Below are 26,210 nucleotides of genomic sequence, written 5' to 3' on the forward strand. Positions count from 1 at the left end.
TATCACACTTTGATACGTGACACACATGTAGACTCTACAACCTGAATCAAGCGTTGCTCTTTTTTCCTCACACTGTTTTACTTTGCAAACAATGTTGGCTAGGGTCAAATTAACAAAAGGCAATATGACTAAATTAAATAGTAATCCTTCGGGCAGCCCCGGTGGTGCAGCGGTTTAGCGCCGCCTGCAGCCTGGGGTGTGATCCTGGAGACCCGGGATCGAGTCCCACATCGGGCTTCCTGCGTGGAGCCTGCTTCTCTCTCTGCCTGTGTCTGTGCCTCTCTCTCGCTCTCTCTGAATGAATAAATAAATAAATCTTTAAAAAAAAATAGTAATCCTTCTTTTGTTGAATTGTCCGATTTCTTTTTTTGTGTGTTTTGCATCTCATTCATGACTGCAGACGTGCGCTGATGTATATCTGCCATGTATTCCAACACCCTAAACCCAGACTTGAACAATGTGCTTTCTATCACTTTGGCTTCTTCTGGCCATTTAGTAGTCTGTATCAGATCTCAGATATGTGCTGGCCTCTCTTACTTTGATAAGTAAGTCTCATATTAAAAACATTGATATATTAAAAACTGAAGAGATATATTCATGTTTCTTTTCTACCACCATGTTCTTCAATTATCCACACCAATGCGTTTTCTTCCTCAGTGCTGTTTTGCTTAAATTCACTGTTTTCTTCTGTTTCCAATAAATTAAGCCCTAACTATGATAATCAATGGAATATCTATCACTTTCTTATTTTATGCTTATATACTTATCCTAGACTAAATCAACAATTAGAAGTATTTCCAAATCACTATTTGTGCAGCAATCTATTATTAAATTATCCCATGAAAATAAATTTTTATTAAGTTTATTACAGAAAATTAACAAAGGTAAAAGTTAAAGTAGAAGGAAATCACTTTTATATAACAATTAGTGCTACGGACTGAATATTTGTATCCCCTGGAAAATTCATACTCTGAAACTTTATTCGCACCCAGCATGATGGTATTTGGAGGCAGGCATTTGGGAAACAATTACGTTATAAAGATGAATGGGATTAGGGTCCTTAAAAAGAGACCCCGGAGAGATCCTCCTTCCCCCATGGGAGGACACAGGGAGAAGACGGCCAGCTATGAACCAGGTAGTGAGACCTTACCAGACACCGAATCTACTGGTACCTTGATCTTGGACTTCCCAACTTCCAGAACTGTGAGAAATCAATATCTGTTGTTCTTTTGGGTTTTTTTCTTTTTTTTTTTTTTTTTTTTTTTTTTTTTTTCTTTTTTTTTTTTTTTTTTATTGGTGTTCAATTTACTAACATACAGAATAACACCCAGTGCCCGTCACCCATTCACTCCCACCCCCCGCCCTCCTCCCCTTCTACCACCCCTAGTTTTCTTTTGGGTTTTTTTCTGTTGCTCTCATGCCACCTAGTCTATGACATTCTGTTATAGCAGCCCAATAGAATAAGATACCCTAATTTATAAAAAAGATATTTAGTAGCATATAATGAGTGATACCTTCCCAGAATTACTATGAGGATTAAATAATATAATATGTAAAAAGGCCATTGTGTAGTATTAGCTCACCATAGATGTTTCATAAAAGATGAATCTAGTCCAAGATTTATTCATAATCAGAATTTGTGTTAACGGGAACATCACAATTTTGTTCAAAATGTCTAAGGAGTTGATTACATGGCACAGTCGAGCGCTGTTTGATAGAATCTAAAGAACTTAATAGAAAGCAGCTAAAATACCACAAATCTTGCTACTAATTCCAAATAAATGTGTTATTTTGAAAATAAATAAATACAAAAAATAATAGTCTCATTAAGATGATAAAACCATTATACTATAGTATAATTATTTTATATTATACTATTTTGCAATTATATATTGAATTATTTTATTTTTTTCATATTGGGTTTTCAATATTTTTACCAGACAAAATAAAAGCTTGCATAATTTATTTTTTTTAAATGTTTATTTATTTAAGAGAGAGAGAGAGTGAGCATGAGCAGGGGCAGGAGAAGGAAAAGCAGGCTCCCCACTTAGCAGGAAGCCCAACATGGGGCTCGATCCCAGGACCCTGGGATCATGACCTGAGCCAAAGGCAGACACAACTGACTGAGCCACCCAGACACCCTAGCATGCGCCATTTAAAGAAAAAAGGTATATATCATCAAAATCTCTAAAATCAAAATAGCACTCGTTAAATCTTAAAATTTCCTTTTAAAAATAAGGAGTCCAAAAATTACTAATAAAATCATTTCTATAAAATGCTTTTTAAGCTTCAAATTGTCTTGTAAATTTTGGTAGAAATATTTGCTAAGAACGATAGCATTCATTATCTTCTCTTGCTGTTAGTCTTCCTAATAATTTAGTTCAAAGCTTCAAAATATATTTATACAATAACTGCTCAATTTTGTTAGCTGGAAGTAAAATAAAGCACCAATGTAATTTTGGAAATAAATAAATTAAGAAATAAAGATTTTTCTTTAAATTTTTAAAAATCTTTTTCCAAAAAAAGCAGATAAACAACCTGGTTCAAAATTTACAGAAGTATTTCAAGATTTTATTTATTTATTTATTTATTTATTTATTTATTTATTTATTTATTTATTTATTTGACAGAGAGCAGGGGGAGTGGCAGTGGGAGTGGGGGGAGAGAGAGAGAGAGAGAGAATCCCAAATAGACTCTGCGCTGAACATGGAGGCTGATGTGGGGCTAAATCCCACGATCCCGAGATCATGACCTGAACTGAAACCAAGAGCCGGATGCTTTCTTAAACAATCTCTATCCCCACAAAGAGGGGATATGTGTGGAAATTCACAGAACTGTACTCCAAAAAAATAAAATAAAAAGTTATCTCTGTAAATTTTCAAGTAACTTTTAAAAACATAACATACATGTAACCTATGACCTAGCAATTCTACTCATAGGTTTTCTCAAAATCATTGAAACCAGATGTTTACAAAAAGCTGGTACTTAATTGCCTTATGCATAGTAACCAGACATGAACCATCCCAAACACTCTACAATAAAATAAATACATAAACTGTGATGTTTTTATACAATGAAATATTACTCAGAAATAAGAAGGACCAATATAAATGAATCTCAAGAACATCATTTTGAGTAAAAGGAGACAGATGCAAAACAAAACTTATGCATATATATAATGCCATTTATAGGAAGTCCAGAAATAAGGAAAGAAAAAAGGTGTGTGTGTGGGGGGGGGGGGGGTTGCGGTATTAGAAATCAAAACACTGCTTGCCTAGGGACATGGTTGGGGAGGAGTCTGGAATTAATTTTAAAAGAACATGGAAGGGACTTTCTGAAGTGATAGATGTGTTTTTCATCTTGTTTGGATCATCAAAACGTGGGTGTATGTAATCGTCAAACTCATCAAACTGCACACTGAAGTATACTTCAATTTACAATAAGTAAAACTAAATAAAAAATCTATACAGAGTCTAAAATTAAACTAGGAGTTCTATAATTGCTTCATTTCCACAATGACCACAAATATAAAATGGAGCACATGTGGGAGAATGTGGATTAAAACGTCAGCATTAGACATGATTTCCCTGACAAATCATTCATTCCCTAACGTAGTTTTTTAAAATGACATTAACTTTAACTAGTTTCAACATCTCACTCAACCAGGAGCTGAATTATTAGATGAAGGACATCTGATAGTACCTTCTAAATTATATCTCAGACAAAGTCACTAAATTGTCTCTAAGAAGGCAATCCCAGATGGATTCTAAACAAAATATTTCCTTTTCTCTCTCTTTCTCTCTCTCTCTTAAACTTAATGGTATAGAAAGCTTACATCCTTAGGCATGCAATTTTAATTTCCTTTATATTAACCACAGCTTTCCAAGGTACTTCCAATTCCTTGGGTCATAAAGGAAATGAAAAGTATTTGAAAATAATCAATCTTTGTAATGTCAGTGCCTCCAATAAATGGGCACCTGCCCCATTAGTACCACTAACCTGTTCCCCTTCCAAAAGTTTTAGCTTAACACACCATTGTTGTGCCAGTGGAGTGAATGCAACCCAAGCAATTGCACTGTCAATACCACTTCCCTTACCCATCAGAAATCCCCTTAGTTGTGGAAACTTCTGATGACAGAAATATGTGTGGAAAAGAAAAGTCAGAGGAGGACAAAGATAAGAGCTAAAGAAAAACTACTAATTTCACAAATAAATATTAATTATACCTCTTTAAAAAAAAAGTAGTGACAATGTCGCAGCCCATATGCCATAATTTCCCCATTCTGCATTCAAAGCAGTTGTCACTAATGCCTCCTTGTATTTGTTCCAGCTAACCCTGGAGAGAATGTCAGAATCATCCACATCTCATGTCAGGAGAACACTACCAATTGGTCAAAATTAGTATGCAAGGAAAAATCTATTTGCCATTCCATGCAACTTTTCTGTTAGCTTTACAAGAAGTGTTTCTGAAAGTTATTTAATACCAGTATTGCTTATTGAGGAGAATTCTGGAAGACATGTAAAAAGTTGGTGCTCACGTATCTGAGCTACATACAAAATGGCTTCTTCCTACAAAGACCAGGTCAGTTTCATATAAAACCTAAGAGTACTGCCATGAAAGGAATTCCCAACATTTTCCTTTTAACAGTGAAACTACAGCCCTCCTTCCACTCCACAACCACACCAGAAATTTCACTCATACTCCTCCAGGATTTCCAACCCCATTCTATTCAAGCCAATACAATAAATAATGTGATCTCTAAAACTCCAAAATCTGAGCATTAATGAAACCATTAATTTAAAAGCAAACTTCTGCTCACACACGTTGCTCCCAGTTGCCCCTGGAGACATTCTCACTGTCATTAATGAAAGTCTTATATGTAATCAAAGAACAATGAGCATCCTTAGGCCTGAAGAGCTTAAAATAAAGACTTCAGTTCCATTAAATCAACATTTAAAACGATAAGACTCTTCTAGTTCTGCAAACAAACTACCCACAATGACTTATGTGTTTAGGTGTCTTAGGGAAATTCAAATTGATATTATTCGTAAACATTCAAAGACATTTTAAGAAATCATAAAAGACATCAATTGGATACAATGTGAGAAAGCAAAGGTTCAATGAAAGATACACAAATTATAGTTTTAATTTCCAAACCACCACAAATCCATCATGCGGTGTTTTCATCTCAAATATACTAAGAAATTAAAGATTATTTGACTTGCTGCAATTAAACAAAAGCACAGCCATTATGGAGACATTGCTTTTCATGCACATAGTCTGGTTTTAAAGATGTGTTTATTTTGTTTTGTTTTTAAAGCAAAGGCATTATCTGCTCAATTGCCCAGCAAGAAGGTTTTATAAATTTCTCTCAAGTTTCCATAGAAATGCATTGATTAGAGCATAATTTCTGTTAATATTTTCTTCTTCTTCAGACTCCTCTGCTCGCCTAAACTAACAGTGCACCTGCCCCTTGCAGTTGTTTTCATCTTTTGTTCGGCTCAGTAGGTTACCTAACTGGTGGATTTTATTGAGTTAAATCAAGCTGTCACTTCATCTGCCTGAAGGATGACTCAAATACTACACATAATAATAAAAGAAAAGTAGGATAAAATAATCTTGTCAACCCAGAAAAACTGATTGCTTGAAGTTGTAGCCTTCAATCAATACACTAATTCCACAATTTATACCTTTTTCAATTGAAGAGGAAAGAAACCCTGATATGGTATTTCTTGGCTCACTGACCAACTTTGACCTTCTATCTATGTGAATGTAGGATTAACAAGGGCTTCTGCTTAGTGAAATCATCTATGAAAATAAGAAAACAAATGTGGGCATTTGTGGCTTCAAGTAACTATTAATTTCAGAAATGCACACGGTATTTATTCAGTATGACTACTAAAATGAAGATTTTATTTAGCTTGAGGTAGATGGTCTTTCCTATTAGAAATAACTTGAAACTAGTGTTTGTGGCACAAAACACTGTAGAATTTGGTGTAATCCCCCAAAGATGTTTGTTCTTCCCATTTGATCTATTCACTAGTAGTTTATGCAGAAGAATAGGTAACTAAGCAATATACCACTCTTTCAAAATGTGTATTTATTTGGCTTCTTACAAAATCTGTTATCTCTGATAAAATAAAGTAACACCATTCTATTGAGCTACAGCTATGATTTCTCATAGGATTTAATGAACTATTTTTTTCACCTGTTACTATTTTTTTAATCATCTATCATTTTCAAAAGCTTAGGTTTGTTTGTAAATTGTAATTAATTTGCATACCTTTTAAAATCAATAAAAACACTTCATTCCAAAATTCTGGACTCTCTTTGGCTGTCAGGTTTCTGCTTTCCTTTCATAATTCCTCCCCTGCAGGCACCAACCAGGAAATAAAATTCTTTGTTTAGCAAGCCTTTTATATTGCACTAGGCCACCTGCTTACCTTGAATTGTGGCATACAATCAAACAGGTCCCCAAAACGAGTACTTTTTCTCCTAGCCCCTATCTTAAATGTGTGTGCAAGTGTGTGTCTATGTATGTCTTGTCTTTTAAAAAGCAGCTTGTAAATCGGGTCACTAAAATGTTGGCCAAAAAGTATTTTCAGTTACAAAAACTGATATGTAATCATCCAAATACTTTTGGCTTTAAATTAGTTATCCCCTTACATTATCAAGCCATAATATTTTCATTAACATGATAGCTATAAATTATATATATGTATAAGTTTCATATTACATATATATATATATATATCTCTGAAATAAACTCCTTTAAACCCTGGCAGTCGTGAAAACACAAGACTATCTTTGTCCTTCTGATATGCTTAATCACATCTTGCTGCCAACTTCAGCTTCTTAAGCCCAGATTTAAACTTTTGAAAGAACTGTGTGAGACCACTCTGTCATGTAAACCATCTGAATGGGGCTAAGCCCATTGAATGAAATAGAACACAGATCTCCAAATGCTGCTAGCCCTTAAGAGCAGTAAATTATAATTTGAGATGGGTGAGCAAAAAGCCGGCGTTCTTTTTTTCTTCTTCACAGCAAACATGAAAATACTTGCCTGACCCAGAGCAAATCCCTCAAACCAGACCATGGCTTCCTACTTCTGTGCCATTTGATTTTGTTATACGGGGGAAGAAGAAGGGAAAAGAAGACAAAAGAAAAAAATGTAAATCCTAAGTACTTCTCCTCCCCATAGCCACCTACACACAGACACACATGCACGACAAGTACACACACACACACACCCCGCTTCTTCCTACCTCCAGTGAGGATTAAGCCAAATTATCTCTTCAAAATGCTTACATTTACACATATAGAAACATATGTTCATTTCTAAATGGTGAAGAAGCACATTCAAACCAGTACCAAAATTATCTAGCAAGTAAATTTCAGGATGTAATTAAAGGTCACCAATGGCTTTCCGTTTGCACAGTTCAATGGACTTGACTCACTCTTTATCCTCTACGATATTTCATTCAGTTGACTAATCTTTTCTTCATGAAAATATTTTCTCTCTTTTTAAAACTCTCTTTTATGCTCTCCCACCTTTTCTTTCTTTTTTATTCCCTTCTTCCTTTCTACTACTTTGAACATTTCACAAGATTTGACCCAGAGACCTATTTTTATATTAATATATATTCTCCTCCCTTTGATGATTCATTTATTCTAAAGGCTTCCATCTTCTGACTGAACTGTGGACAGCAGTCAGTCTAGGGTTCAAGCTTTGGTTCCTAAGAGTCATGGAGAGGTCAGGAATTAAGCACAGGGTCAGCCAAGCAGACAGTCTGGAACCAAGTAAAGTACAGAAGTCAGCAGTCAAAGGCCAATTGGAAGATCAAGGCTGAATGAAAAGAAAAGAAAGGGATCATGCCTCAGTCAGATGTCAAGCAAGTAGAGAGGGCTTTAAACTAGGACAAGGTGCAGAGTTGCATAGTCTCATATACCAGACACCTCAAAAGGGAAAATCCTGCCTTCTCTACTCTTTATGCCATGCAGACACCAGTGACTGGCTTTTCCAGAGAAGCAATACCCAGAATATGAATATCCTTGCTGTTGTCTTTAAGTCATCTGAAACAATGAAAAGACCCTAAGAAGTTTATCCTCTATGCGGATATCTCCCAGATGTCTATCTCTTATCTGTCTCATATTTTCAAAAACCAGATCTCCCTAGGGGTTCTGCTGTCACTTCAATTTGACAAAAGCTAATCATCTCTTCACTTGAATTCTCTATTAATTTATTCATTTAACAAAATGTACCAAGTAACTACATTGAAATAGGCGGTATTCTGGGAAAAAGCAGAGAACAGAAGTGACAAAAACCTCCTCCCTTGTGGAGCTTGCTTCCCAAGAGTTGGGGGAAAACACATGATAAACTAAATAAATGGGGAAATAATATAGTTTGTTCTATTAGAATATGAGGCATAAACAAGATGGTGTGGATATGGCATCAAGATAGAGAAATAGATCAGTGAAATAGAATAGAGACTCTAGAAATGGATCCACACATACTCAGACAACTAATTTCTTACAAAGATGAGAAAGCAATTTATTGGAGAGATAATTGTGTTTTCAAAAAATGGAATTGGAATAATTGATATTCATATGCCAACAAAAGGAACTTCAATTTGTACTTCACGCCATGTATAAAAGTTAACTTAAAAAGGATCATAGAACCTAAATGTAAGCCCTAAAACTATAGAATTTCTGAAAGAATATATAGGAAAAAAATCTTTGTGACTTTGACTTAGGCTGAGACTTCTTAGACACAACACCTAAAGTAGGACTCTTAAAAGAGAAACAGGTAAATTGGATTTCATCAAAATGTAATACTTCCGCTTTTCAAAAAATACTGTTAAAATAATGAAAATGAAAATACAAGCGATGAACTTGGAGATAATATTTGCAAATGATATATCTGATAAAAATATTTTTATCCAAGATTGTTTTTTAAAAACTCTCAAAACTCAATAATAAGAAAATAACCTAATAAGAAAATGGTCAAAAGATTTTAAAGACACTTCACCAAGGAAGATATAGGGGTGAAAAATACACACATGAAAAGACATGTGACATTATTCCTCATTAGTAAAATCCCAATTAAAATCACACTGAAGTGCTACCACACACATATTAGGGTGACTAAAATTAAATTACTGACCACAGCAAGTGTTAGTGAGAACGTGGAGGCACTGGAACTCTCATACGCTGCTGGTGGTTAGGTAAATTGGTAAAACAATTTGGGAAACAGATTGGAGGTTTATCGAAAAGTAAAACAGCCATCTACCATATGATCTGGCCATCCCTCTCCTGGGTATTTACCCAAAAGAAATGGAAGACTATGTCCATATAAAGACTTACACAAGCATCTTCACAGTAGTTCTTTTATCAGTACCAAAAACTAGAAACTAGAAACAACTCAAATGCCCATCACCTTTCCACATAATGGAAAATCAAACCACGGTATATTCACGTAATAGATTAGTACTCAGCAACAAAAAGGAATAGGCAATTTATACACAGGACAACATGGACGGATCTCAATTATACTAGATAAAAGAATTAGGACAAAAATAGAATACAAAAAAAAAAGAATACATACCATATCATTCCATATATAAAATTTTTGAAAATTAAAAAAAAGCTATATGACAGAAAGCAGATCAGTGGAGGCCAGGAAAATGGAAGTGGAGATTCAAAGGGCAGGAAGAGGGAGCAGAGAGAAACTTGAGGAGTAATGAATATCTTCATCATCTTGATTGTGGTGATTGTTGCATGGTGGTGAACACATATGTCAAAAGTCATCAAATTGGATACTTTAACTATGTACGGATTATTGCATATCGATAATACCTATACATATCAACAATACAAAGCTGCCCTAGACCAATACTGATGCTGGGAATAAATATGATAAGAGAACTAGAGAACAATTAAAACAGATATCATCTATGTGAAGTGAAAGATAAGTGACATGATAATAGTGATTTTTTAAATGACTTTTGAGAATAAAGTATAGAAAGACAGGAATGTAAGTAAACATGTGATTCAGGAGATAATGCCATAATCTTAGCATAATATAATTGTTGCTTGCATCAGGATTGTAGAAGTGTGCATATATTTTGGAGATACAGTTAATAAAGTTTGCTCAAGGATTAGATATGTAATAGGAGAAAAATAAAGAGCTCAAGAATGACTCTGACATTTTTGGCCTTAACAACTGAACAAATTGATAAGCTTGTCCAGTGAGCGTAAATCATAAGTGCAAACACTGAGCCCTAGGACACTTACATCAACAGTCTGAAAAGAAGAGAATAAGGGAGACTGGGAAAGAGTCACAAGTACAGTAGAAGGAAAATCAGGAGAGAATGGAATCCCGGAAGAAAAGTGAAAAATGTTTTCTAAGAAGGAAATGTAACACAAAAGGGATGATGAGTAATAAGAAGGTAATGAAAGATGAGAGCTAAGAACTGGCCAACCTGCACATGCTAGCCACACTTAGGGCTCTACCAAGTTGGAATGCACGGAGGCACTAAGTTAACTCTATGATCCATCTTAAACTTCTATTTATTTAGCACTTACATATCAGACACCGTGCCATGTCCTGGAGGCTACAAAAAGTATAGAGCAGTGAAAGTCCTAGAAACTGGATATTGGAGCTTCCAATGCATGGGAAAAGAAAAGGGTAAAGAGCAAAGAGAAAGAACAATACAGAGCTGTCTTCGATCTCAAATTGCTCAAAAATACTTAAAAATACTAAAGAAGAAAAAAAAGAAAGACTCAAAAGCAGGTCCAAGTTCAAGAAGTAAAAGTACACACTAAGAATGGCAGATTCAGAGAACGTGCATTTCTTGGAACTGGGAATGTGGCAGGAATGCACTGAAAAAGGCAAATCCCGCTCATGTACACACAAAGCATTTATTAAGCCCACAGTAAACCCGATGATCTGAGCCAGGGATGCACTTATATGGCTGGGTTCGGTCATACCATAGCCACGTGCTACCCGTCCTGTATTTTCTTCTTTTTTTCTTTAAAATAACTCACTTTAAAATAATAGATGTTTTTTAAACTTTATGCCATTGACATAAATTAAAACCAGTAACACTTGCCTGTATGTAAACTACGAATTCAAATACCACATACCAGAAAACAATTTCCTCGATTAAAAGCATAGAACTATTTATAACCAGCTGTTAATTAGAGACTATTAACCATGATGCCACTTATTTTGGCCCAACATGAGATGGTCCATGTCAATAAGATTATTTTCTCTTTTAATCAGCATTAAAAAATCCCAAATCCTGTGGGTATATGGAAGAAAAGTTCAAAAGATACTTACCTTCCTTCAGTGAAATGTGAAATGCTGGGACACCTGGGTGGTTCAATCGGTTAGGCATCTGCCTTCCACTTGCTCATGATCTCAGGGTTCCTGGATGGAGCCCCGGGTCCTTGGACTCCCTGCTCGGTGGGAGTTTCTGCCTCTCCTCCCACTCAGGCACTCACGCTTGCTCTCTTTCTCTAAATAAATAAATAAATCTTAAAAAAAGAAAGAAAGAAAGAAGAAAGAAAGAAAGAAAGAAAGAAAGAAAGAAAGAAAGAAAGAAAGAAAGAAAGAAAGAAAGAAAGAAAGAAAGAAAGAAAGAAATGTGAAATGCTGAGAATTAATTTCTAACCAAATTGGCATTGCTGGATAAATTAGAAAGTCATCTAAAGTGGCCTCCATAATTTATTCTTTGTCAACATTACATGCTTTAGAACTGCCCAAAATGTGATGGGCAAGGGCTTCTTATCCATTCACAGCTGTCGTTTCATTTGAGAAATTATCCCAATGAGCTTTTATCAAGTCTTTCAAAATATTTCCAGCCAGTATTCCAGATGGCTCTATAGCCAGGATGTTAAGGTGATCAAAAAGTTTCAACGTTTGTTGGTGTGCTGAATGGAAAAATAAAGTCCAGGGCCCCACTTCCAGGACCCGTTTCCATCTGGATGGGTAAGGAGGCCTAAACACAATCATAAAAATGTCTCTCACGTATTTGCTGCTAACTATGTATCAGACACTATTCTTATGTTAGTAGTAGTAGTGAGAATCATTGTTATTCTCACAATAACTGTATGAGCTGGATGTTACTATCATCCTCATTTTATATTTAAATTAGTTTCACAGGAGTGAAGTGACTGGCCCAAGATCATGCAGCTAGTAAATTGTAGAACTTTGACTTGAACAAAGGTCTGCTTCCAGGCTGTCTCTTAAGCACCAACTCTGCTGTCAGGGAAGCAGAGGCGACAGCACGTCCAGGCTTCTGCTGGCAGACTTCAAGTCCCTGATCTTGGCTGTGTATGGTGCCCTCCTCTCCAGGCACTTGAGCGCTCTGGCTCTCAGGAACATTCCTGGGGGCTATAACCTCTACTGGCTCACCCCACCCAGAAATCTCAAGTGTAGCCTGAGCGAGGCAAGTGCCATGGGAGGGGAATGATGGAAAGAGGTTGCCATCAGTACCAATGATCTGTAGCAAGGAAAAGAAAATGAAACCACTACCGCAGCTGCCTGCTGTGCCCCATTCTCTTACACCCCAGTCCTTTTCTGCTCCATTTTTCCTCCCTTCCGCTTCTCTCAAGGGTCTCCCCAAACCAAGTCTACCTGTCCTTCCAGACATCTCCAGTGCTTTTCCCAATCTGTGCCAATTTAAAGAATCCCCAGTCCTGTGGGGTCTTAAGTGGTACACAAACCTATTATATTTGGGTGGCAAAACACCAAGAGCTGTCTCTCAACATTAAAATAGGCCACAGATTTGCGGATTGAAGAAATATGATAGCCTTTAATATATTATTAAGGAATATTTAATACTTAGTGATAGTAGATTATAGAAGATAGAAGTGATAGACTATTGACTATACACAGCTGTGAATGGTAAGAAGCCTTCAGCTGATAGCTTGTAGGAAGGAAAATGTGGACGAAAAGACATGGGGAAACCATCCAACCCCAGGTCATCCTCGGGTTGAGCTGATTTGGTGATGGGTAGGACCAGTATACTAGCATGCATGCTCAAACATGGTTCAAATAACATCGACATCTGTATTCTGAGATTTTTGTCCCTAGAGTTCTGGAATAGTGTCCCATCTGTTTTATTTGGAAAAGTAAGAAAGCCTTTAACTTTTCAAGATTTGATTTGTTTAGCCAGTAGTTTAGCTTGTTCTTGCCTTGTGATGTTATGATGTCTTGGTTTGTATGCAAAGAGTAGACCCACGGATATGTGAGCAAAAACTCCAAGCCTGAGCTGGTTCTGCTTAACTCAACTCTAGTCTTGTGATTCTAATAAAACTTTCTTTGGGAAATTTTATTCTTGAAGTTGAGGATATGTATAATCTAACACAAATCTAACATGAAACATGAATTTGAAATTACCAATCACAGATCAAATGTTTTGTATCTACATCCTACACATTAATGAAGAATCTGGGGGTGTCTGGGTGGCTCCATCTGATAAGCATCCCACTGTAGGTTTCAGCTCAGGTTGTGATCTCGGGTTGTGAGATGGAGCCCCATGCTGGGCTCTGTACTTAGTGTGGAGTCTGCTTAGGCCTCTCTCTCCCTCTCCCTATGCCCCCACCTCTCTCTCTATTGCTCACTCTCTCCTCTCTAAAATAAATAAGTCCTTAAATTTTTTAAAAAAATTTTTAAAAAGAGCCTGAAAGCATGTTGTCAATGTTTCATTAGTTGAACTTTTTTTCTAACAGTTTCATCAAGATGTATGTAATAATTCACATACTATACAATTTCCGCATTTAAAATGTATGCTTTTCAGTATATTCACACAGATATGTGACCATCACCACAACCCACTGTAGAATATTTTCATCATCTCAAAAGGAAACCTGTACCTTTTAACTATCACCTCCCAGATGTCCTTCAAGGTACTTTCTGTCTTTATATATTTGTCTATCCTGGACTCTCATGCTAAGTGTTCTTACCACAGGGAAAGGAAAATAAAAAAAGTGAGGGGACTCAAGAAATCTTTCGGAGGTGATAGATATGTTTACTGTATTGTTTGTGATGATGGTATCATCGGTATATGCATAATATCCAAACTCAAAATATATACAACTAATGTATATACATTAAATATGCACAACTCTTTACATATTAAATATACCTTAACAAAGTTGAAAAATAAAATAAATAGTTTTTAATTTTCAAAAAAATAAAGGCTTTGTGACTGTTAAAAATTTAAAGGGCATTAGAGAAGCAAAATACCTACCCGTAATACATGATCAGTGTCCTTCTATAGAGATGATTATTGCAACATTTGCCAGAATTTGAATAAGGACAGCTGATTAGATAATGGCATCATTGCAAAACACTAAATGTGTGTGTGAGTCCACATTTGGATTCCTAGATAAAGGATTGGAACTACTAACTTTCCTTGCTGTAGCTGTTGTACCAAAATTTGATTGATCGACTTATAATCTTTATTTTTAAAAGGGCTATGTAAATGCCATCCTTTTCTTATTCTGTATAATAGTTATCTATTGCTGTAAAACAAACTACCTTAAAATTTGGTAGCTCAAGACAAGAAACATTTTAAAAATCTCGGAGTTTTTCAGGACTAGGAATTAAGGAGCAGCCCGGAGCTGGATGGTTCTGCCTTGAGGCCCTTCATTATGTAGTGGTCAAGATAATGGCTGGGGCGTTGATTTGGGACTTGGACTGGAGAATCCTTTTCCAAAGTAGTTCATTCACATGAGCTGATAAGTTGGTGCTGGTCGATGGTGGGAAATGCAGTCACTCACTAGGTGGGCCTCTCCAAAGGACTACTCGATTGCCCCGACAAGTCTGCTCCCCTCCTCCAAAGTGAATAATCCAAGAGAGAGAAAGACTCTATTTTTTTCAATGACCTAGCCTCAGAAGTCACTTGCCATCCCTTCCACTACAACCTATTCATTAGAAGCAAGCCACTAAGTCCAGCCTTTTTCAATTGAGCAAGAGACAAATGACATTTTGTGCCGAGGCCCATTAAACAGACTATACCTTGATTGGAAACTAATTATTTCACATGTGGGCTCCACCTTTTGAACTGGGGGACTGTGGTCAAAGAATCTGTGGATATACTTTAAAATCACCGTATTATCTATTTAGCTTCCAAGGTGAAATACTTTATTTGAACAATCAAAAAATCTTGATACTAAGTATAGTTCCATTCCTCAAAGAATTTATATATAACTCAAATGGCTCTAAGCATACTTATTTGGATTATGGACAAAACGACAAATCTTATGGAAGATGCATAAGAAGGTGTTTGCAGGAATCTAAATATAAAGTGACCAGGATTTGCAGATGGTTTGGGGATGAAAATGAAGCAGGAAAAAAAAAAAAAAAAAACTTTGCAAAATATTCTGCACCCATCACCAAACCTCACTGGCATTTGAGGCATTTCCACCCAACCTCACCTTTGTATAATTTCTCTAATCATTTTACCACCACATGCCACGTTTTACAGTTGAATTTTAATTATATAAATAATTATTTTATTGTGTATAAATTAGCCTTTGCTGCTGACTTAGTGACTTAAAACCAAAACAATTTATTTCTCATGTTTCTGTTGGGGGCTTGGCAATTCTGGTCTAGGATGGTTAAGCTCGTGGTTTAGCTTGGCTTCACTAAAATGTCTAGAGCTGTGGCCTTGATGGCCAAAATGTTTGAGCCTCTCTCTGCATGATGTTTGAATGGAGAGAATGAAATGTTTGAGTTTCTCTCTCTCTCTCTTGTCTCTCTCCTAGATTAGCCCATACTTCTTCACTTGGAGTTCTCAGGGTTCACAGCAGGAAGAGAGAGTAAGGCCCTATAATAGGATTCTCCAGAGAAACAGAATCAATAGAATATATAGAGATACATATAAAGAGGATTTTTATTATAGAAATTGACTTAATGTGGTTATGGAGGTGGAGAAGTTCCACAGTTTGCCATTTGCAAATGGAGAACCTGGAAACCTAGGAATATAATTCAGTCTCTCTGAAGGCCTGAGAACCAAGAATGGAAGAAGATATAGTTGTCTCTGCTCAAGGAGAGAGAGAGCGAATTTGCCCTTCCTTTCCTTTATTGTTCATTTAAGGCCATGTCTTTCACTAATTCAAATGTTAGTGTCCTCTGGAAACACCCTCACAGACACACCAAGAAATAATATTTTAACAAGCTATCTGGATTTCCCTTAGTCCAGTCAAGTAACACACAAAATAACTGTCACAGACCCCAATATACATTTTCAAGCCTCTGCTTGAGTCACATTTGGTAATGTTCCTTTGGCCAAAGCAAGTTACAGAGGCAAGTCCAAATTCAATTGGTGAAGAAATAAAAGTTCGCTGGTTAAGAGGACCAGCAAGGTCATGTTACAAAGTGATGTATATAAGGGAATGGGAGAAGTTTTTAATTACCACATATTGTTTCTGGCTTAGTGATTGTTGGAATTTTCTGATTTTCTTTTTTAGCACTCTAGAGTTGAGCAAATACTTCAGCTCAGGTCACAATCTCAGGGTTGTGGATAGATAGATGATAGATGATAGATAGATACATAGATACATAGATAGATACATAGATAGATGATTTTATCTATCATCTATCTATCTATCTATCTATCTATCCTATGGATCATACACCAAGCAGACAGGTGAGCTAGCAAAGGACTTACTTGGTTATTTTCCATCAAGTGATCCATACCTCTACTTCTTGGCTTCATTTACCTACTTGAATTAATCAGCCCACAAGTTTCCTACCTTTAGACTTAATGAATAACATGTATGTCCATTTTTCACTTTCTTGATGATGTGGTAATACTGGCAAGCACAGAGGCATGCTAGCTATTTAAATACTTTGTAGCTTATTAATGAGATTGTACTGAGTTCCATTTAGGATTTTAATTATGTTATTTTTCCTTTTTGCTTCCAGCTTGTTTTGGCGAATGAAATTACCCACAGCTGCTTCAGCTTGGTCATTCCTTCTGAGAGGAAAATCATATGGAATACTTCGAGCAGGTGCTTGGTACTTGACCAGCTTCTTCCATTTAAACAAGCGTGAACTGTAGCACCTGATGTTGGGGCGCCAGCCTACAGATGTGTTTGCAAGAATTGGAAAATTGCCTCTCTTATATTATAAGAACTGGTGGACGATAGTAAAAAAAATAAATAAAAAAAAATAAAAATAAAAAACACAACTCTTGCTTCCATATAAGACTTTTTTTCAGTCAATGTGAGACCACAGTGCTATAAATTTGGAAACATTGATAGTATTTAAACTGGCAACTGAGTATGGGGAGAAAACAACTGTCGGGTCCCTCGGCCCTCACATTACCAGAATGTTGGGCATGTTACTCTGTCAACCAAAGGGCAAGGACAGAATTGTTATTGTCCAAGAAAGCCTGCAGTAATGGATTTTATACCCTTGAAAGAATCACTTGGAGGAACTGGAGATTATCCAGAGAAGGGTAATTAGGGAAAAAAAGAAGAAGAAGAAGAATGTTGGGGGTTTTCCGAGGAGTTACAGCTTCATAACCTAGAAGGGAAAATAAGTCTGAGAAGTTTCTACATTAATGAATTGAAATTATTTAAAAAAAAAAGGCGTCGAGCAGCTGTTTTTTGACTCTATAGAGCACTGCACTAAAAATAATAACAATAATAATAATCTTGACAGGCAACAATAACTGTATTAATGAAATATAACACAAAGAATCTTGACTCTAATTACTGTTAATCAGTGAAGAGTACCAAATCCACTTAGAAAGTCTCAAAGAATAAAACAAAACAGAACAAGACAAAAAACAAGTTGAGTTTTAGAGCATTATACTTCTGCCTCCGGGACAGTGACTGGACTCTATTTCTTCATTTATTAAGGAAAATAATAGGTTATAGAGCCTCTACCTCGTGTCAGATACCGCGCACGTGAGCATAGAAGAAAGGCGTGGCCTCATCCCTCACACTTCTCCCCGCAGCACGGACGTCCTGGGCACCTCAGGCCTGTGCTCTGCACCCAGGGACTTCTAATCTCCTTCTGGGTCAAACGTTTCTCTGACTTCTTGCCTAGAATACAGTCCCCGGAGCATGTGCATTAATGTTCAAATGACAAGGAGGCAAAGGAGGAGGCAAGGCTCTGGCATGTGCACATGTTTGGGGGAAATAGATAGTGTTTGTTTTCTTCTCCTTGAAATACTAATGAGCCAGAATCGACTACCTTCTATCTTTGGCTGCTTATTTCCATTAATTTAAAACCCTGCGCTTTGGGGATCAAAACTGCTGATTTCTTGCCGAGGGAGATCATTTGGCTTCTAACTGTGGCCCGCAAACCCATAGGTACGGCTGGTCACCAGCAAGAGTGAGAGAGAATTAATGAACTCGGGCACAGCCATAACCTTTCATTTGGCTCTAATTTCACAGGCAGAAATTCAGGCCAAAATATGAGAATGTTCATGGCGGACCATTAGGATTACACGAATCTGCGAATCCAAAAACACATCATGCCTTCTGTTAAATGAGTAGGACTCCCCTCCCTTTTTACATCCATGCACACCAAAGAAGCACTCATATCAAGTTAGACATTGAAGCAGAGATATTTCAATATTTTCCCAGGCTTTTGATAAGGAGCCAAATTTAACATACTTTTTGGGACTCATCCAAAATTCTAATGTGATTAATATATTATTATAGAATATGGTAGGAAACGTTAGTGAAAATATTTCAGAGGTTGAAGCTTCATTTCAAGAACACTAAGATGTGGACACACTGCAAACGTCTTCTTCAGGGACATAATACCTTTCTTCAAAATACTATGTAAGAAAAGGTATCTCTGACTTTCAAATGAAGACAGATAATTTTATATATTTTAATTCAATAAGTGTCCGATGATTACCAGGTGACCACAGGAAATCAGTAAGTCAGTGCTAGGTGCAATGTAAAGATGAGCCTAAGGCACAGTCGTTTCCCTCAGGTAGCTGCAGTCCTATGGAAGAGCTGAACGATGCCCAGTTCTATGATACACTATACAAAGGGCCTATGATGTGAACCGCCTATCAGGGCTCCTGCAGGTGACTGAAACTGGCTGGGGTGGGGGAGAAGATATTGCTTCACAAACTGCAAATTCTTCAAGCATCAGGAAGTGCACCTCCAGCTGGGTCCAGGCATTCAAATCATGTTGGCAGAAATCCGTCTTGGTTACCGCCCGGCCCAGGGTTGGCTCCCTTCTCAGGCAGGCTCCCCTCTGCGGTGGCAAAATAACCACCACCAGTCCCCGACTCCCACTCTGCCTGATAGTTCTTATGTCAGGTCTGGACATAAACCACTCTGTTTCCTGATAGTTCTTGCAGCAGCCCTGGGATGGTGTCACTAATGTATTCAGTCATTTAGCGAACATTAAGCGCATGGTAAGTATGAGGCAGCGTTCAGCCTCAGAGGCTACGGGACCGGTATGCAAAATAGACAAAGCGCCTGCCCTCGTGGAGCCCATGCTCTAGTGACGGAACATACGCTAGACAAATACAGAAATAAATATGTAGAATTATCCATGATAAGGGCTATTTGAAAAAGTGAAGCAGGATAAAAGGACAGAAAGTGACTCACCTGCCCAGCTGGCGTCCACCTGTCCATCCCTGAAGCATTTAGCGGAACTGTTTGGGCCTCGAGTCTGTGACTGTCTCTGTACCAAACAGGGTGGTCAGCCCCAAATTCATCTAGCAGAAGAATATAGAATATAAATAGCTCCCTCAAGAGAAACTCCAAATGTTGTTACAAGAAGGAGGCCTAGCTTCTCAACTGACGAAACTAACCAAACCTCATTGGGTTATAAGAAATATGAAATGTAAAACTTTCTAAGGGTCATGAAATAGTTCATGTGGCTTGAGGATAATAAAAGCTCTGTGCTTCAGGTCGGAATGCACATGTGAAACGGGCCTTGGAAGGTGGTTAGGATTTGGATAAAGAGTAGGGAGGGAGAGAGAGTGACGGGAAAGGGACACCAAGCAGAAGAATAACCTTACTCAGATCTGCTCCAAACCTACAGCGGTGCCCAGGGCTGGCTGGAAGGGAGAGCGAGGGGAAGCCAAGGGAGAGCCCAGATGCTGTTGTAGAGGTCCAGGTGAGTGGCCAGGTGAGGGTGGGAACCACAGTGTTGTGGGATAAGGGAGGACGGGCCAAATGTGTTTTTGAGGTCTCCAGTCTGGGTCATTGGGAAAATGGTGTTGCTATTCCCCACAGAATGCGTACGTGAAGCAGGAAGGAGGACTGACTAAGACAGAGGAGTTGACAGGGAATCAGCAACGTAGTATATGGAGTGAGAGGCTCCACCAGAACCAAGGATCGCGTCCAAATGACAGCGAAAACTGCGACCCAGGGCTTCAGGACTGGCCTGTCGACCTAGATTTATAATTACCTGAAAAAAAAAAAACTGATAGTTAGAGCCATCAGAAGGGGATAAAATCCCAGCTGGCTTCTTCTCAGGCCCCTTTGCAGCCCCCTCCCCTCCCCCCGGCTCTAAAATGAAAATGTCCCAGCGCTCAGTCTCTGCAACTCTTGTCACATCTAACGACACTCTGGTGACTGTATTCAGGTCATACAGCTTTAAATGCAAGCTTGTTTAGGAGCTCAGGCCTCTTCCCTGAACACCGCACAGTCCGGCCAGTTACCTACGCAACTCCTCCCCTTGGGCATCAAATAGATCTTTTGAACTTCTCTCCAAAACCAACTTCATTTTCCCCCAAACCTCCTGCTTTTACAACCCTCCTCCTCTCAGCAAATGGCAACTCCATCTTTCCAGTTATTCAGACCAAAAATTTTGGAGTCATTCTTCACTCGTCTTTCTCTAAGGTAGCATATATAATCCATCAGCAAACTCCATCACCTATTCTACACCCGACTCTGGCTATTTCGTTTAAGTTGAATCCTACCATACGTGGTGTGTTGTATGCGGTCTCTTGCACTTAGAGTCACGCGTTCAGGGTTTATTCACACTTAGCCTGTATCGGTACTTCGTCCCATTTTGTGGCTGAGCAATATTCCGTCATGCTGACACACCGCATTTGCTGTATCCACGTATTTGTGGATGGACATCTGTGTCACTTCCACCTTTTGGCTATTGTGTGTAGGGCTGCTATGAACATTTCCGAACAGTTTTGTTTGAACACCTGTTTTCGGTTCTCTTGGGTGTATGCCTCAGCGTGGAGTTGCTGGGTCACGTGGTAATTCCATGTTTAACTTCTGAGGAACTGTCAAACTGCTTTCCACTGTGGCTGCACAATTTTAGAGTCCCACCAACAATATACAAAGATACCAATTTCTCCACATCCTGCCAACACTTATATTTTTTCTTTTGTAACCATTCTAGTGGGTGTAAGGTGGTGTCTCCTTGTGATTTTTGTTTTCATTCCCCTAACGACTAATGACGCTGAATAGCTTTAGAAATAATTGTTGGCAATTTGCATATCTTCGTTGGAAAAAATCTTTATGTGAGTCTCTTACCCATTTTTTAACTAGGATGTTCATCTTTTTTTGTTAAGTTGTAAGAATTTTTTATATATTTTACCTACCAGACTCTTATCAGATATATGATTTGCAAATATTTCTCCAATTCTTCAGATTATTTTTTCACTATCTTGACAGTGTTCTTTGATGCATGAAAATTTTTAACTTTGATGAAATCCAACTTATCTACTTTTCTTTTGTTGCTTGGGTTTCTGGTATCATATGTAAGAATTTTTTGCTCGATCTGAGGTGATAAAATTTATTCCTATGTTTTCTACTAAGAGTTTTACATTTTAACTCTCACATTTTAGCTTTTTGATCCATTTTGAGTTAATTCTTTTGTAGTGACAAGTAGGAGTAGTCATACACTGTCTTGTAGTTTATTTATTTACTCTGTTTATTTCCTGTACCTCTCACTAGAATATAGGGTCTACCAGGGTAGGAAAGAATTTGTTCACCACTCTAACTATTGCTAGCCTGACTAATAGTGACTTGCACATAGTAGAGGTACATTATTTGTGAAATGATTTGTGAAATTGGCCAAAGATTGTTTCAAAGGGAAAGCAGCTAAGATGATCTTGTATCAGTGTCCTACTATGTAAAACATTATCCCTGATGAAGAAAGCTCAATACATTTTAACACAGTTCTACAATACGTGCTATAAACACAATAGCTCATTTGATTTTTGTCCTATAGTGAGCTAAGTCACTTGAGATTTTTTTTCAAGTTTCTTTGTCTTTATAATTTGGAATAATAGAAAAAAAAGAAAACCTCATACAACAATTGGAGTTTGCTTTTGTTTATGTATATATTTTTATTTAATGGTTGACTTATAAGTGTCATTTTAAAAACATCAGTCCATCAAACCATGCAGAAATAAGTATGCAAAAAGTCTGCAGAACAAAACATACTTTAAACATGGTTAAGTAGAGGGATTATCTGGAATTGCGGATTTTTCAGTCACTTCATTCGTATGCTATGGCAGCCAAGTAATGCTTAACTTCAGTGGGAGTGAGCCTCCCGAATCTGGCTTCACTGCACATTCAACCTCCGTATTGTCTTCTGCCATTTGCCCTTCAAAGCTTTCCTTTAGGGTTAATATGGCTGTATGAACAGCATCTTCGAGCTCCAGGTCTTCATTATATCTTTTCTCAAGGGAAGTCGTCCTATTCACATAGTTCTTTCCCATTGCTATGGCTTTCCAGGCAAAGTAAGCTCCAGATGGATATGGCTGAAGTAAATATGGCTGCCCCTCATTCTAAACACAAATTAGTAGAGAAGCTCCAAATGGAAGAACACCACCTGAGTGTATTCTTGCATCACAGAAGCTACTCTTTATGCCAGTTGAGATAAGGGAATGGGTTCTTGGTAAATGAGGTAGTATCGCTGAGCTAGTTTCTGGGCTCTGCACAAGCTCTCTGTAATCTGGGCCACTCTCCACCAAGCCTATGTGCTTGGTAATTGGTTTTACTTCGGGTATGCTTTGCTCATCACAGAATGTATTTCTGTTTCTTCTCAGTCGCTAATACCACAGGACTTGCAGCTTTAATACCCACTAAAGGGGCTCCTCCAGCTACAGCAGCCAAAACATTCAATCTGCACAAGTTTACAGATGTAGTCCACAAAAAGCTGTAACTGCACTCCACCATCTTTACCTGGAGTGCCCTGGATTTTGCTTTTAAAGAGACTTGGATCAAACTACATCTTGATCACCTTGGATCTTCAAGTGCCCTAGAGCGATCCACTGTCCAATACCTAGATGAAAATTTGATGATCAGAGTCGTAAAGAACAAATATGTAATTCTGGAGTTTCACCCACTGTAATTTGTTCACTTACTAAGAACATGTCAGATACTGTGGTAGGTACTGATTGGAAAAGACAGTTCAAGCAATCCTCAAACTCTGTCATAGGGTTCATCATAGGGAAGACAAACACACACATTACAAAGCTAGGCCCTTACCATTAGAAAGAATAATGATACGCAGCCCATTACTAAAAGCACTACTATTGGACAATCAAGCATGCAAAGTGTCCAAGAGCTGGTGCGGAATATTGTTATATGCTTGCCATTGCCTGTCAGTGGCCGTCTGTTTCCTGTGGACATGGAGGAGCACCTCCCTCTCTGAGCACTCCTCCCCTTGTCCTCTTGAAACCTCCTTGCAGCTTATTCCCTCTGAGCTCCACCAATGTTGAGGGTTCCTCCACTATGCTTTGCCCCGTATGGTTTATCTACCTGTGACCTGAGGGAAAGGGAACAGACCTCCAGATTCAGGAGAAGCACATGAAAGAAAATTGTCCTTCCTGATCTAGCCTCCATGGAAATAATTTATAGCACAACTCAACCCCTTTCCTGCTGAGATGGCTTGACCCATCACATAACTTTTCTGTTAATTACACTACAACAATAACTTTCTCCTTTGTCTGCATTACCAAGCTAAACAGAGAACAAACAAATAACTCAATTTTTCTAGTTATAAATGGCTAAGGATCTCAGAAATGGGAGGGTATGTGCCCTCTCCCTAAAATGTGAGGAGAGAGTATCAGAAAACCCCATTTTTCATAATAATATCAACTTTTGGTACTACTAGTATCAACTCCTAATAAATGGTAAATCAAGCTAAAGTTATTTTGCCAAAGCCAGGGCTAACAATCTGCTGGCCCCAGTCTAGAGAGCCATATTGGTTCATTTCAGTCCATGGTGGCCCTGATTGGTTGGTAATAAGACATAACAGTTGATAAACGTTTTAAATACCGCTTCTGGCTCACCTTAAGAATACAATTTTTGGACATTTCTCCAAAAGAGTAACAAGAAAGAAAAGATGAAACCAAAACCTAACTAGAATAAACCAACTTTTAAAATTATTGCTAGAAATTTAAATTGAGTTTATTGCAGGTACTCATAAAAGATCTCATTTGCCCCATTTTCTATGGAAAACCCTAAAGCAATGTTGTTGGCACTAGGTAACTAACCCATAGAGTCCATGAAAATCCATCTAGGCCTCTACTTTCTTTACACAGTGGAGAAATGTAATGCTTTGGGGAAGTAAAATGGACCCCAACTCACTAATAAAATGAAACCCTCTTTAACTGTTGAAAGCACTATCTATTCAAAATCCAAATAAATCTTGAAAATTGATCAATAAAGTATAAAAAGCTCCAACTACACAAATTAACTAAACATTCATTGTGGAAATCCTTTTTTAAAATAAAGAAAACAAAAACTTCTCTCAGATTTTAACAAAACTAGATTACTTCTACCTATAAAGAATCTGGTTTTCTTCTTAACTCAAAACTATTTCATTGAAACTTTGTCAGATATCTTGCTTTATATTTAGTACCAATTGCATATATGGAGGTAGAAAGGGGAAAAAAAGAAATTATTTTTATTGTGAGAGGAACCCAGGAGTGGGAAAAAAATAAAACATTCTATCTTACCAAATAATATTAATTTCCAATAATATTAATTTCTTCTCCTCTGATTTAGAAATATCCATTTCTTGTAATTATGAAGATGGTTCAAAGTTCAGTACCCTTTCAAGGCATCTTTTCCTTCCCAAGATGGTATCTGGGTGCGAAGAGAAGTTGGTCACACCTTATGGCATCCAGAAAGGGACTCTGTGCTCTACTTCCTTTTTGGTGTTTCGTCCCACTAGCCTATAGGGAGTGAGCAGCCTCTGTCCTCGCTGGCTCCAATGCTGAAGTGGCTGCAATTTAACTTGCCTAATTCTGTTCTCTGCTTGGAGAAAGGAACTATAATTTCTCGCAGGAAACTTGTCCACCCACCTGCCATCCAGGACCCCTTTCTATTCTCATTGGTGTTACAAATCTCCTGTGGTCTGGGTGTGATTCCTATTTAATTCTGAATATTATCTTCCTTCTCCATTCTTCAGCTAGAGATATGTGGGAATTTTTTCAAATCCTTTCCATCACACATAAAAGGAGACTTGTGAGAATTATTTTAGGTCCCTCTTTACTAAATATCTTATGCAGTCCTTACTGTTTGGGATGAGCAGGTAGTCAAAGACACCATATTCAGAATTATAGCTGAGCAATGTCCAACTCCAGAGGCACAATTGAGATGGACTATTATTTGACTAATTTCCTCTAAATTCGTGTTATGCTCACTGGTACATGGTGACCTAATGTGACAGTCTTCTTCTCAGAGTTCCTAAGAGGAAAGGAGGCACAAAACCCCATAATTTTGGGTTTATCTCAATTATATATTGTCTTCATTTCTTCCATATTTCTATAACTAGGACCAAAGCCAAAGAGAACCTTTGAGTTGCCTGGGGAATGTGTTTCTTTAAGAGTTCTGCACTTTCATACCACTAGAATATAAAGGGTTTTCCCCGGTTGTTTGGATAAGAAGGTCTGTTACAACATGTCTTATAAACTCCATACACTATATTTTATAAGACACTATGATCTCCAAGGTTGTTCATTACATATTATATAGAGAGTTATATATTTATACCTATATGTGTACTTATATGTAGGCAGATTTCTGAGACTTTGAACACCAGTTTCTTTCTCTACAAAGTTTGGTTGTTAATACTCTTGTCTCCTTAACTTGAAATCACTTTTGAAACTTAAGCATGGGGATGCCTGGGTGGCTCAGCCATTGAGCGGCCACCTTTGGCTTAGGGCATGGTCCTGGGGTCCTGGGATCCAGTCCCACTCGGGCTCCCTGCATGGAGCCTGCCTCTCCCTCT

The 26,210-nt window shown here is 37.7% G+C and overlaps 1 pseudogene; it reads right to left on the reverse strand.

The window, feature by feature from the left end:
• Positions 1-22,462: 22,462 nt before the first annotated feature.
• LOC100686526 lies at positions 22,463-23,146 on the reverse strand (annotated as a pseudogene).
• Positions 23,147-26,210: the final 3,064 nt, after the last annotated feature.

This window comes from Canis lupus, chromosome 36, assembly GCF_011100685.1.
Source record: "Canis lupus familiaris isolate Mischka breed German Shepherd chromosome 36, alternate assembly UU_Cfam_GSD_1.0, whole genome shotgun sequence".
Lineage (NCBI taxonomy): Eukaryota > Metazoa > Chordata > Mammalia > Carnivora > Canidae > Canis > Canis lupus.